We start from the raw sequence: 15,426 nt of genomic DNA on the forward strand, positions 1-15,426 counted from the left end.
GACCTTGTCTCAATAAATAAATAAATAGGCCAGGTGTGGTGGCTCACACCTGTAATCCCAGCACTTTGGGAGGCTGAGGCGGGCGGATCACAAGGTCAGGAGTTTGAGACCAGCCTGAACAACATGGTGAAACCCCATCTGTACTAAAAATGCAAAAATTAGCCAGGCCTGGTGGCGCAGGCCTGTAATCCCAGCTACTTGGAAGGCTGAGGCAGGAGAATCGCTTGAACCTGGGAGGTGGAGGTTGCAGTGAGCCAAGATTGTGCCACTGCACTCCAGCCTGGGCGACAGAGTGAGACTCCGTCTCTAAATAAATAAATACATAAGTAACCAACAAATGCACAATTGTCAGAGATTTGAAAACCTTTTGGGCTGGGCGTGGTGGCTCATGCCTGTAATCCCAGCACTTTGGGAGGCCAGAGAAGGTGGATCACCTGAGGTCAGGAGTTCTAGACTAGCCTGGCCAACATGGTGAAACCCCGTGTCTACGAAAAATAGAAAAATTAGCCAGGCGTGGTGGCAGGCGACTGTAATCCCAGCTACTCGGGGGGGCCGAGGCGGGAGAATCACTTGAACCACAGAGGCAGAGGTTGCAGTGAGCCAAGATCATGCCATCGTACTCCAGCCTAGGGGACAAAAGTGAAACTCCGTCTCAAAAAAAAGAAAACCTTCTTTTGGCAATTAATAGAACAACTAGACAAAAAAGCAGCTGCATATAGAAAACCTGAAAAATACCATCAACCAATTTGATATAGTTGACATTCAAGAAACTCCACCAAATAACTGCAGGTGATCCACCCACTTCACCATCCCAAGTGCTGGGATTACATTTTTTTTCAAGCACACGTAGAACATTAGCCAAGCTAGATTATATCTGGGCCATAAGATAAGTCTCAATATATTTCTAAAGATTAAAATCATTGCTTAAGGCCAGAAATTCAAGACCAACCTGGGCAACATATTAAATAGACCCCATCTCCATAAAAAGTAAAAAACTTAGCTGAGCATGGTAGCACGTGCCTATAGTCCCAGCTACTTGGGAGACTGAAGTGGGAAGATTGAGCCTAAGGAGTTGGACGCTGCAGTGAGTATGATTGTGCCACTGCACTCCAGCCTGGTTAAAGAGTGAGACCCTGTCTCTATTTAAAAAAAAAAAAAAAGGGAAAAAACCCCAGACAACCTTACAGAATACTCTCTGATCATCTGATCACAATGAAGTTAAATTAGAGACAAATAATATTAATAGTAACATATCTAGAAAGTCCCCAAATGTTTAGAAATTAAAGAATATATTTCCAAAGAATATATTTTTAGGCCAGGTATGGTGGCTCACACCTGTAATCCCAGCACTTTGGGAGGCTGAGGAGGGAGGATTGCTTGAGGCCAGGAGTTTGAGACCAGCCTGGGCAATATAGCGAGATCCTGTCGCTACAAAAAATAAAATTAGCCAGGCATGGTGACACATACCTGTAGTCCCAGCTACTCAAGAGGGTGAGGCAGGAGAATCACTTGAACCCAAGAGGCAGAGGTTGCAGTGAGCTGAGAACATGCCATTGCACTCCAGCCTGGGTGACAAGAGTGAAACTCTGTCTCAAAAAAAAAAAAAAAAGTATTTCTGTATAACTAATGAATCAAAGAAGAAAACATAAATGAGAAAATATTTCAAACTGTAGCATATGAAGGCACAGAATATCAAAATATGTGTGGTGCAGCTAAAGAAGTACTTAAAGGAAAGTGGATAACTTAAAGTACCTACATGAGAAAAGAGAAAGGTTTAAATTTTGGTGGGGGATGGTCAGAGGGACAGAGTGGGACACTGGAGTGCAGTGGTGGGATCTCGGTTCACTGCAACCTCTGCCTCCCAGGTTCAAGCGATTCTCATGCCCCAAACTCCTGGCTTCAAGTGATCCACCCACCTTGGCTTCCCAAAGTGCTGGGATTACAGGCATGAGCCACCGTGCCCAGTGGAAAGGTTTAAATTAATAATTCTATGTTTCTACCTTAAGAAGCTATAAGAAGTTTGGCAGTTTCTCCAAAAGTTAAATAGAATTACCATATGACCCAGCAGTTCTACTCCCTGGTATATACGCAGGAGAATCAAAAACATGTTCATAGAAAAATGTGTACACAAATGTTCATAACAGTGTTAGCCAAAATGTGGAAGCAATCCAACTGTCCATTCACGAATGAATAAACAAAATGTGGTATATCCCTATAATGGAATATTATTCAGCCATGAAAAGGAATGAAGTGGTTATATGCTACAAGATGGATAAACCTTGAAAACCTTATGCTAAGTGAAGAAACGCAGACACAAAATGATTCCATTTATATGAAATTTTCAGGGCTGGGTATGGTGGTTCATGCCTGTAATCCCAGCACTTTGGGAGATTGAAGTGGGAGGATTGCTTGAGCCCAGGAGATCAGCGTGGGCAACATAATGAGATCCTCTCTACAAAAAATAAAAAATTAGCCAGGCGTGGTGACATACACCTGTAATCTTGAGGCATGAGAACCCTTGAGCCAGGAGGCCAAGACTGCAGTAAGCACTACTACACTCCAGCTTGGGCAACAAAGTGAGACCCTGCCTCAAAAAAAATTGTAAAAAATTAATTATAAAAATGAAAATTTTAGAATAGACAGATCCATATAGACAGAAAGCAGATTAGTGGTTGCCAGGGAGGAATTGGAACTGACTGCCATTAAGCACAGGTTTCTTTCTGGGTTGATGAAGATGTTACAGAATTAGATATGGTAATGGTTGCACAACATAGTGAATATACTAAAAATCACTGAATTTTACACTTTAAAATTGTGAATTTTAGAGGCTGGGCATGGTGGCTCATGCCTATAGTCCCAGCATTTTGGGAAGCCGAGGCAGGTAGATGGCTTGAGTTCAGGAGTTCGAGACCAGCTTAGGCAACATAGCAAAATCCCATCTCCACAAAAAATACGAAAATTAGCCTGGCGTGGTGGTGCGTGCCTGTAGTCCCAGCTGCTTGGGAGGCTGAGGCTGGAGAATTGCTTGAGCCTGGGAGGTCAAGGCTGCAGTGAGCCGCAATCCTGCCACTGCTCTCCAGCTCAGGAGACAGAGCAAGACCCTGTCTCAAAAAATAAATTAATTTTAAAAATGGTGAATTTTATATTATGTGGATTATAGTGCAAAAAAAAAAAAAAAAAGAAGAAAAGAAAAGAAACAGCACAGTGCTGTGCACCTGTAATCCCAGCTACTCATGGGGCTGAGGTGGAAAGATTGAGCATAGGAGTTCGAGACCAGCCTTGGTGACATAGACCCTGTCAAAAAAAGAAGAAAATATTTTATTTTATTTTATTTTATTTTATTTTATTTTATTTTATTTTATTTTATTTTTTGCGACGGAGTTTCACTCTTGTTGCCCAGGCTGGTGTGCGATGGTACGATCTTGGCTCACCGCAAACTCTGCCTCCTGGGTTCAAGAGATTCTCCTGCCTCAGCCTCCCAAATAGCTGGGATTACAGGCATGCGCCACCACACCCAGCTAATTTTGTATTTTTAGTAGAGACGGGGTTTCTCCATGTTGGTCAGGCTGGTCTCGAACTCCTGACCTCAAGTGATCCGCCCGCCTCGGCCTCTCAAAGTGCTGGGATTACAGGGTGAGCCATGGTATCCGGCCTAAGAAGAAGAAAATAAAATAAGCTAGAAAAAGAACAAGTTAAGTCCAAAGGAAGGAAATAATGACGAGCAGAAGTTAATGAAATAGAAAACACACAGAGGTTGGGAGCAGTGGCTTATGCCTGTAATTCCAGCACTCTGGGAGGCTAAGGCAAGAGGATCGCCTGAGCCCAGGAGTTCAAGACTAGCCTGGCATAGTGAGACCCCATCTCTACAAAAAGTAAATTTAAAAAATTAGCTCAGTGTGGTGGGGCATGCCTGTAGTCACAGCTACTTGGGAGGCTGAGGTGGGAGGAACCCTTGAGCCTGGGAGATAGAGGCTGCAGTGAGCCATGATTGCACCACTGCAGTCCAGCTTGGATGACAGAATAACACCCTGTCAAAAAAAAAAAAGAAAAGAAAAGAAAATACATACACACACACACACACACACACACACACACACACACACCAGAGAAAAATAGCAAAGCAAAAAGTTGATTCTTTGAAAAAATAATAAAATTGATAAAACCGTATCAAGACTGATTAAAAAAAAATACAGGCTGAGCATGGTGGCTCACACCTGTATTCCCAACACTTTGGGAGGCCAAGGCCGGTGGATTACTTGAGGCCAGGAATTCAAGACTAGCCTGACCAACATGGTGAAACCCCTTCTCTACTAAAAGTACAAAAAATTAGCCAGGCGTGGTGGTGCACACCTGTAATCCCAGCTACTCGGGAGGCTGAGGCATGAGAATCACTTGAACCTGGGAGGTGGAGCCTGCAGTGAGCCGAGATCATGCCACTGTACTCCAGGGCAACAGAGCAAGATCTTGTCTCAAAAAAAAAAAATTACCAATTATTAGTAATGAAAGAGTAGATATCAGTTTAGATTGTTATGTATTAAGATGATAAAAAGGAGTATTGTGAAGAACTTTATGGAAATAAATTTGACAACTTGAATGAAATAACCCCTTTTAAAAATGTTTTATTTATTATTTATTTTTGAGACAGGGTCTTACTCTCTTGCCCAAACTGGAGTGCAGTGGCAATCATGGCTCACTCCACCTCTGGGGCTCAGGTGATTCTCCCACTCCAGCCTCAGAAGTAGCTGGGACTACAGGTGGGTGCCACCATGCCTGGCTAATTTTTCATACTTTGTAAAGATGGGGTTTCGCCATGTTTCTTAGGTTGGCCTCGAACTCCTGAGCTCAAGCAATTCACTTGCCTTGGACTCCCAAACTGCTGGGAGTACAGGCGTGAACCACTGTGCCTGGCCAGAATCTTTTAAAAACCACTAGAATAAAGTGGATTTACCAAGGTAACAGGATACAAAGTGAATATACAAAAACCATTTCTATTTCTATGTTCTAGCAACAAACAATGGGAAAATGAAAATTTTTTTTAAAATCCACTTTTAATAGAATAAAAAACTTGTTAGGAATAAATTTAGCCAAAGATAAGCAAGATCTCTACACTTAAAACTAGGTTGGGTACCATGGCATATGACTATAGTCCCAGCACTTTGGGAGGCTGAGGCAGGAGGATCGCTTGAATCCAGGAGTTCCAGACCACAGACCAGCCTGGGTGACATAGTGAGACCCTGTCTCTGCAAACAAAAGGAAACAAAAAAACACCAGTTTTTAAAAACTAACTAACTCTATATGATTTCAAGCTTTATTGTGAAGCTACACAAATCAAGACTGTGATGTTGAGATAAACACATCAATGCGAAAGAATAGAGAGTTTAGCAGTAGTCCCACACTTATATGGCCAAATTATTATTATTATTATTTTTAATTGAGACGGAGTCTTGCTCTGTCGCCCAGGCTGGAGTGCAGTGGCACAATCTCGGCTCACTGCAAGCTCCGCCTCCTGGGTTCACGCCATTCTCCTGCCTCAGCCTCCCGAGCAGCTGGGACTACAGGCATCCGCCACCACGTCCGGCTAATTTTTTTTGTATTTTTAGTACAGACAGGGTTTCACGGTGTTAGCCAGGATGGTCTCAATCTCCTGACCTCGTGATCCACCCTCCTCAGCCTCCCAAAGTGCTGGGATTACAGGCATGAGCCACTGCACCTGGCCATGGCCAAATTATTTTTGATGACAGTGCCAACGTAATTAAGTGGGTAAAAGGTCTTTGAGCAAATGGGGCTGGAACTGTATATCCACCAAAAGTTGGTTTCTTGAAATAAGTTAATAAAATTGAGGCTGGGCGCAGTGGCTCACACTTGTAATCCCAGCACTTTGGGAGGCCGAGGATGGTGGATCACAAGGTCAGGATTTCAAGACCAGCCTGGCCAACATGGTGAAACCCTGTCTCTACTAAAAATACAAAAATTAGCTGGGCATGGTGGCGGGCACCTGTAATCCTGGCTACTCAGAAGGATGAGGCAGAGAATTGCTTGAACCCAGGAGGCAGAGGTTGCAGTGAGCCACGATTGCGCTACTGCGCTCCAGCCTGGGCAACAGAGCAAGACTCTGTCTCCAAAAATAAAATAAAATAAAATAAAATAAAATGAAATTGTTAAGTCCCTAGTAAGACTAAGAAAATAGAGAAAATATAAATCCCCAATTATCAGGAATGAAACAGTGAAATTAAAAATAGATCCTAAACCTAAATGTAAAAGCTAAAACAATGAAATATCTAGAAAAAAATAGAAAATATTTGTTACTTTGGGGTAGGTAAACATTTCTTAGGACATAAAAAGCAGTAACAAAAAAAAATGATAAATTGGATTTCATCAAAATTTAAAACTTTGGGCTGGGTGTGGTGACTGATGCCTGTAATCCTAGCACTTTGGGGGCCGACACAGGTGGATTATGCGAGGTCAGGAGTTTGAGACCAGCCTGGCCAACATGGTGAAATCCTGTCTCTACTAAAAATACAAAAATTAGCTGGGCATGGTGGCACATGCCTGTAATCCCAGCTACGTGGGAGGCTGAGGTAGGAGAATCGCCTAAACCCAGGAGGCGGAGGTTCCAGTGAGCCAAGATCACGCCATTGCACTCCAGCCTAGGCAACAAGAGCAAAACTCCATCACACACACAGACACACACGCACACACACACACATTTTAAAACTTTCGTTCTTCTAAAGATACTATTATGAAAAAAATTCTGGCCGGGTGCAGTGGCTCACGCCTATGATCCCAGCACGTTGGGAGGCCGAGGAAGGCAGGTGGATTGCTTGAGGTCAAGAATTTTGAGACCAGCCTGGCCAACGTGGTGAAGCCCCATCTCTACTAAAAATACAAAAATTAGCCAGGTGTGGTGGCACGTGCCTGAAATCCCAGCTACTCGGGAGGCTGAGGCAGGAGAATCCCTTGAACCTGGGAGGCAGAGTTTGCAGTGATCCAAGATCGCCCCACTGCACTCCAGCTAGGGTGACAAAGCGAGACTCTGTCTCAAAAAAAAAAAAAATCCAAAAATTTTATCTGGAACCACTAAAGACCCCAAATAGCCAAAGCAATCCTAAGCAAAAATAACAAAGCTGGAGGCATCATACTACCTGAGTTCAAAATATACTACAAAGCTATAGTAACCAAAACAGCATGGTACAGTCATAAAAACATACACATAGACCAGTGGAACAGTATAGATAACCCAGAAATAAATTCACACAACTGATTTTCAGCAAAGGTGCCAAGAATATACATTGGGGAAAAGATGGTCTCTTCAATAAATGGTGCTGGGAAAACTGGATATCCACATTCAGAAGAATGACAAAATTAACTCAAAATGGATTAAAGACTTAAATATAAGACCTCAAACTATAAAACTACTAGAAGAAAACACAGGAGAAATGCTTCCTGACATTGACCTAGGCAAGGATTTTTGAGATAGGACCTCAAAAGCACAGGCAACCAAAGCAAAAGTAGACCAATGGGATTACATCAAACAAAAAGCTTCTGCACAGCAAAGAAAACAATAGAGCATGGCCAGACACAGCAGCTCACACCTCTAGTACCAGCTACTCTGGAGGCTGAGGTGGGAGGATTGCTTAAGCCCAAAAGTTTGAGGCTGCAGTAAACTTTGATTGTGCCATTGCACTCCAGCCTGGGTGACAGAGCAATACTCCATCTCAAAAAAATAAAATGGTAGAACCACTTCGGAAAACAGACTGGCAGTTTACTCTAAAGTCAAATATATATATATGATATATAACGTAGCAATATGATTCTTTGACATATAGCCAAGAAAAATGAAAACCTGCCCACACAAAGACTTGTACATGAATGTTTATAACAGCTCCATCCATCAGAGTCTAAAACTGGAAACAACCCAAATGTTCATCAGCTGATAAATGGGATAAATACATTTTAGTATATTCACACAATGGATTTTTTTTTTTTTTTGAGACGGAGTCTTGCTCTGTCATCCAGGCTAGAGTGTGGTGGCACGATCTCGGCTCACTGCAACCTCTGCCTCCCAGGTTCAAGCAATTTTCCTGCCTCAGCCTCCTGAGTAGCTGGAATTACAAGCGCGCGTCACCACACCTGGTTAATTTTTTTTGTATTTTTAGTAGAGACGGGGTTTCCCCATGGTGGTCAGGCTGGTCTTGAACTCCTGACCTCATGATCTGCCCGCCTTGGCTTCCCAAAGTGCTGGGATTACAGGTGTGAGCCACTGTGCCCGGCCAATACACAATGGAATATTATTCAGCAACAAAAGTGAATGAACTTGGCCAGGCATGGTGGCTCATGCCAGTAATCCCAGCACTTTGGGAGGCTGAGGCAGGAAGATTGCTTAAGTCCAGGAGTTCAAGACCATCCTGGGCAACATAACGAGAATTAATTAATTTTTTTTTTTTTCCACATAGAGATGGTGTTTCACTCTGTTGCCCCAGACTGGTCTCAAATTCTCTTGAGCTTAAGCAATCCTTCTGCCTTGGCCTCCCAACATGCTGGGATTATAGGCATGAGCCACTGCACTTGGCCCTTATTTTTTTTTGGAGACAGAGTCTTGCTCTGTCACCTAGGCTGGAGTGCAGTGGTACAGTCACACCTCATTACAGCCTCAACCTACCAGGCTCAAGGGGTCCTCCCCAACGTCAGCCTCCCGAGTAGCTGGAACCACAGGTGCAAGCCGCCACAGTGGGCTAATTTTTAACAGTTTTTGTAGAGACAAGATTTCGCTATGTTACCTGGGCTGGACTTGAACCCTTGGCCTCAAGCAACCTCCCACCTTGGCCCCCCAAATATTTGGGATTACAGGTGTGAACCACCGCACCTGGCCCAGTCTCTTATGGATGACAGACTTTTAGGCTATTTATGTTCTTTGCTATTACAAAGAGTTTTATAATAAATAACCTTACATATGTTATTTTACGTATACCAACGTATCTGTAGGATAAATTTCTAGATATAGACTGAAAAGGATAGGTGCATTTATAATTTTGATGTATAATGCCAAATTAGTGTCCTTGGAGTTGTACAAGTGTATACTCCAGCATTGCAGGACTGGAATAGTCAGATCCTGGCCAGCCATTCTCCCGAGAGCATGTGGAGAGGTGGGCTGGATGGCTCACTGCAATGATGACCGTCTCTACTCTGCACCTCAGAGGACCTCAGCTAAGCACTCCATGGCCAGCCCACTGGAGGCACAGGCTTCAAAACAGGAAATGAAAAGGGCCTGCTTCTGCAGTTGACAGCTTTGATGCCTTCCTCACTGAGAAGGCCTTAGGAAAAGATGGCTCCTGCCATCAAGGCCACACAACTCCTATGGAGAAGTGACTTAGAGCCCAAAGAGTTGCATTTACAATTCTCACACAAATGATTCTCACGGGCTAGACAGGATCAAAAAGTATGTGTGAGTATGCCGGGCACAGTGGCTCACACCTGTAATCCCAGCACTTTGGGAGGCCGAGGTGGGCAGATCACCTGAGGTCAGGAGTTCGAGCCCAGTCTGGTCAACATGGTGATACCCCGTCTCTACTAAAAATATAAAATTAGCTGGGCATGGTGGTGCCTGCCTGTAATCCCAGCTACTCGGGAGGCTGAGGCAAGAGAATCCCTTGAACCCGGGAGGCAGAGGTTGCTGTGAGCCAAGATTATGCCACTGCACTCCAGCCTGGGGGATAGAGCAAGAGTTTGTTTCAAAAAAAAAAGTAGGTGTGAGTGAAGTGGGACGATTTGGTCAGCTTTTTTTTTTTTTTTTTTTTTTTTACACAGGGTCTTGCTGTGTTGCTCAGGCTGGAGTGCTGTGGTGGGAATATGGCTCACTGCATTTCAACTTCATGGGCTCAAGTGATCCTCCTGCCTCAGCCCCACTATCTGGAGCCACAGGCGTGTGCCACACCGAGCTAATTTTTAATTTTTTTTTGTTTTTTGTAGAGACAGGATACCCCTTTGTTGCCCAGGCTGGTCTCAAACTCCTGGGCTCAAGTGATCCTCTTTCCTCAGCCTCCCAAAGTGCTAGGATTACAGGGGTAAGCCACTATGACCAACCTCAGCCAGCTTTGAGCGCTTACTATGTAGCCAACCTTGTGTTAGGTATACACCAGCAGAGATAAAATATTCTCTAGCACTGAAAACAATGAAGCGTATTGTTGTGGCAATGTGACATGCTGTAATAAAACAGAAACAGGTTACCGTGGGAAGCAGAGGGGAAATCCTTAACTCTCTTCAGGGAAGGCTGCACAGAGTGAAAAACATCCTGCAGTCAAGGGCAGGGCCTGCAGGCATAGGAACCATTGGCGCCTCTAGGTGAGGTGAAGGGGCATCCACGAGGTCAGGATGGAGGCTCACATCCCAGAGGGAGCTCCTAGGAGATGCCTTTTCCTTCAAGAGACAAAGGACCAAAGTTGGGCTTAAGAAGGACTCAGACGCCAACACATGGTCTACCATCACTTGTTCACCTGGAGGGCACCCCTACTCGTCCTTACATACTCAGCTGAAGGTTGTCATAGGCCAGGCCCATGCCTGTCTTGCAGCATTGTTTGAAGTATACTTGCGCGTCTGTTTTCTGTCTCCCTACTACAGTGAGCTCTTGGGGCTTAGGGCCTGGGGTTCTAATCATTTGCATCTGCCATGACTAGCACAAAGTTATGGTTTTCTAGCTTAGGACTCAGGTGGATAGACTCAGGTGGATAAACTGCGTGGAAAACCAGGAATCGTTTTGAGAATCTCTTGAGTCCCAGAGGTGGCAGTAACCCAAATTGGCCTCAAGCTGGCACTGTTGTAGTTTTCTTCTGTTTCTAGACCAGTTCAGAAACTTGCTTCTTTCCTGTGTTGACTTTAGTTTCTTGGTAAATTAGCTCCTTAAACCTTCAAGCTACTAGTGAGTTTGTCTGAGGGTGGATAAATGTTGCCACACCTGAGTCAATAAAGAATGAATCAGTGTGGCCTTCATAGAGGGGTGTGGTACTGGTAGTTACCATGACAGCCAAAGACACTCGAGAGAACTACAAAACGAGGATAGTGGGAAGTGGGAAATGGAGGAATGGAATGAGGGCAAGTCCCCTCCATGCTTCCTGACAGTATCTTCCTTGATGTCTCTGCAGCATCACACCGGTGACCTCTGGGACACTGCTCTGCCTTGGTTCTCCTGCCACTCTGAGCACTCTTCCCCTCTGGTTTGCTGGATCTTCTTCCACCATTTTCTAGAGAGAATTTTCCCAGGTGCCATGCTTGGTCTTCTCTTTGACTGTCTCTCTTGAATCTTTCATCTGTGCGCATAGGTCAGTTCTATGCAGGTGATTTCCTTGTCCCCTGGATACCGCCCCTCCCCTGACCTCTCTGCTACACTTGAGCTCTGTTTCCATTTCCTACCAGATGTTTCCATTTGGTGTCCTGTCGTCATCTCAAACCAAGCATGTATAAAATTGAGCCTGTCTTCCCCCTCCCAGTTTCCATTTTTCTTCCCATGGCATCAGCATTCTCTCACCCACCCAAGCTCAAAACCTGAGTCATATTTGACACCTCCTCCCCATTCTTCCCTTACCAAATGCAAGTTTTGCCAACTTCTTTTGCAACATCTCTTATAGTTCTTTGTCCCTTTATTTTATTTATTTTTATTTTTTTTGAGATGGAGCTTTGCTCTTGTTACCCAGGCTGGAGTGCAGTGGCGCGATCTTGGTTACTGCATCACTGCAACCTCCGCCTCCCAGGTTCAAGTGATTCTCCTGCCTCAGCCTCCTGAGTAGCTGGAATTACAGGCATGCACCACCACGCCCAGCTAATTTTGTATTTTTAGTAGAGACAGGGTTTCTCCACGTTTGTCAGGCTGGTCTCAAACTCCCAACCTCAGGTGATCCACCCGCCTCGGCCTCCCAAAGTGCTGGGATTACAGGCATGAGCCACCGCTCCCAGCCAAATGCTAGTTTTTCATGATTTTATGTGGAAACCTCTGTGGTATATACTTCACAGCTCTGTGCACCTAGCCTGTGGCACACACATAATTCCCTCCTGCTTGCCTTTGTTCAGCTCATTCCCTTAGTCTAGAACACTATTCTCTGGCTGGGTGTGGCAGTTCACTCCTGTAATCCCAATACTTTAGGAGGCCAAGGCAGGAGGATTATTTGGCCTCAGGTGTTTGAGACCAGCCTGGGCAACATAGCAGTACTATCTCTCTAAAAAAAAAAAAAATTTTTTTTTTTAAATTAGCTGTGTATGACACGTGCCTATAGTCCCAGTTACTTGGGAGACCAAGGCAGGAAGATGGCTTGAACCTGGGAGTTTGAGGCTGCAGTGAGCCATGATTGCACCACTGTGCTCCAGCTTGGGCAACAGAGCAAGACCCTTTCTCAAAAAAAAAAAAAAAAAAAAATATATATATATATATATATATATATATGCTTTTTAGTATTTCTGAAGTGCTGTTCAAACTGAGTGAGGTGGTATAGTAGATGTATCAGGGGTAACTGAAAGCAGCCATAAGCCACATGTGGCACATCTTCCTGGAGACTTCATTTTATTTAATTATAAATAATTTCACCTACTTTTATGTTAATACAGCTACTCCAGGCCGGGCACAGTGTCTCATGCCTGTAATCCCAGCATTTTGGGAGTCTGAGGCGAGTGAATCACTTAAGGTCAGGAGTTCAAGAGCAGCCTGGCCAACATGATAAAACCCCGTCTCTACCAAAAATACAAAAATTAGCCGGGAATGGTGGTGGGTACCTCTAATCCCAGCTACTTGGGAGACTGAGGCACGAGAATTGCTTGAACCCTGGAGGCAGAGGTTGCAGTGAGCCAAGATCATCCCACTGCATTTCAGCCTGAGTGACAGAGTGAGACTCTGTGTCAAAAAAGAAGTACAACTACTCCAGACATATGGAGTAGAATCAAAATTGATGAAGGAAATGACTAAGAACATTCCGCATGGTGCTGTCCCCTACAGTGGGGAGTCTGCATTCGCCCTGCGGTGGAAGGTGGGAAGGTGAGAAACAGGGACCCCTGATTAGAAGGGGCCAGGTGCAGATGAGGTGCAGCAGGGGGAATACAATGCAGCGGGAGGAAGGTGGCAGTCCCTGTGCTCGAGGCCCCTGCAGCGGGTCCCTGTCACCCATGGTGCTCTGTCCTTTCTGAGAACTCAGACAATTCAGTGTCTGTGCCACTCCTAGGTTGCCTCGGGAAAGCACTCATATTACATGGTTTTCTAACTTGCCACATATGTAGTCCTTATCTCCTCAACAACATTCTTATCCTCCAACATCTGGAGTGCAGGTGCGGGGTGAATTCAGGCCCTGGTGTTTACTGATTGAGCAAGGCACTTTTCCTCTCAGCCTTGGTTTCCTTATCTGTAAAACATGAATAGTACTTCCCTAATGAGATTGTTCTCAGGATTCAACTAGATAACATGTGTGCAGCATTTCACATAGCAGATGGCATGGATAGGCACTTAGTAAACATCAGAGCCCTCCCAGCAGCGCCAGGCTCTTAGTAAATATCTGATTCTTGAATATTCCCATCCCCAAATATATCCCCCTACCTGAGGCTCCTCTCATATTCTCTGCCTCCCTTCCTGTCACAGTGCATGTGTCTACTGAAGGCCACCCTCTTCCTGTATCCTGGTTCCTGGCCCTCCTCACCCTCACAAAGATCTCACTCACACAACTGCCTCCTCATCTCCGGTAACCTCAGGTTCCCTCGCTACTGGATCTCTCAGATCACTTCTCTCTCTACACTCACTCTGGGGATCTCATCCACTGTTGGAGCTTTCAAGGCCATCTAAAAGATTCCCAAGTTTATATTTTAAACCTAGAATGCCTCAGAATCCGAGACTTACATATCCACTGCCTATACCCCATGTCCCTTTGGAAGTGGCACAGATACTTCAGCATGTCTAAGATGGAGCTCCAGATTCCTGCCCCACCCTTCCCACAAGTTTTCCCATCTTAGTAATGAGAACTCTGTCCTTCCAGTCGCCCAAACCAAAACCTTTGGAGTTATCCTTGGCTCCTCCCTCTTAAATCCCACAGTCGACCAATAGGCAAGTCCTGCCAGTCAGCTCTTCCTTCAAAATACAGAGCGTACCTGGCCACTTCTGAGCAGTCCACCTCCCCACGCTGGTCCAGATCACCCTCAGCTCTCATGAGGCCAACTTCAGTAGCCTCCTGAGTGGTTTTGCTACCTCTGTTTTCCCCAGCTCCACAATCTTGTTTTCCACCAACAGAGTAATGTTTTCGAAACATAAGCTTGACTCTGTCATTTATTGGCTTCAAGCCCTCCAGTATCCTCCCCTCTCACTCAGAATCAAATTCAGTTTCTTATCATGGCCCTAGGGACCAGCCCACTGCCTGTCTGCCCTCAATTCCCACTACCCTTCCTCACTCCCTGGCCCCCAGCCTCACTGGCCTCCTCAGTGCCTTTCCTGGAGCAGGCTGGAAACACTCCTTCCTCAGGAAGCTTCTCCTTGTTGCTCCTTCTGCCTGGAACCCTCAGATGCAGACCTTGCTCCCTTCCTTCCTTCAGGTCTCTGCTCAAATGCCACCTTAGCAGAGGGCCTTCCCTGACCAGTCTCTCTAACATAGCGCCCCTGGCATCCTTGGACCCTTTCTGATCCCAACTCTGATTTTGCTTACTACTGACTGCTACCTGTCATAATTAACTTACGTGTTTGTTTTTGCCCATCTCCTGACCATTAGTAATACCCCAAGGGGACCTTTGGTGCCTGGCACATAGTGAGTGCTTAGCAGCTGGGCAGGAGGTATGGCATAGTCTGGAAGAGGTTAATGCAAGTGGCCCCTGGTCACTGCACTGCCTCTTGCCTGCTGTGTGCTTTTGGGCAACTTTACTTAACCTTTCTTAGTTTCAGTTCCCCTCTCAGTAAAACCTACCTGGAAGGTTTTTTAGGAGGATTCGAGGTAATACATTTAAAGTACCTGAGACATGATCAGTGCTCAGACGGGGGCTACACAGGCCACTTAGCTGCCCTCTAGGCCTGTTTCCAAGAACTTACTAGTGCTGCCTCCATCTACCCCCAGGATAGAGGGCTGCTACAGTAGATGAAGGTAACGCTATAGAAGCGGTTACTGACTCTATTCTCCATGTCATACCCTGACCCTGGGTCCCCTGGGCATTGTTTCTGGCTCCAGCCAGTTCTCCTCCATCCCCCAGCACCATCAGTTTCTTTTTTCTTTCTTTCTTTTTTTTTGAGATGGAGTCTTGCTCAGTCACCCAGGCTGGAGTGCAGTGGCGCGATCTCGGCTCACTGCAAGCTCCGCCTCCTGGGTTCACGCCATTCTCCTGCCTCAGCCTCCCAAGTAGCTGCGACTACAGGTGCCCGCCACCAGGCCTGGCTAAGTTTTTTTGTATTTTTAGTAGAGACGGGGTTTCTCTATGTTAGCCAGG

The 15,426-nt window shown here is 45.3% G+C and overlaps 1 protein-coding gene across 4 annotated transcripts in view; it reads left to right on the forward strand.

The window, feature by feature from the left end:
* The window catches only part of RAD9A (RAD9 checkpoint clamp component A), an 82,047-nt gene that overhangs the window by 18,862 nt on the left and 47,759 nt on the right, over positions 1 to 15,426 (forward strand). The window lies entirely within an intron of this gene.

The sequence above is a fragment of the Pan paniscus genome, chromosome 9 (genome assembly GCF_029289425.2).
Source record: "Pan paniscus chromosome 9, NHGRI_mPanPan1-v2.0_pri, whole genome shotgun sequence".
NCBI lineage: Eukaryota > Metazoa > Chordata > Mammalia > Primates > Hominidae > Pan > Pan paniscus.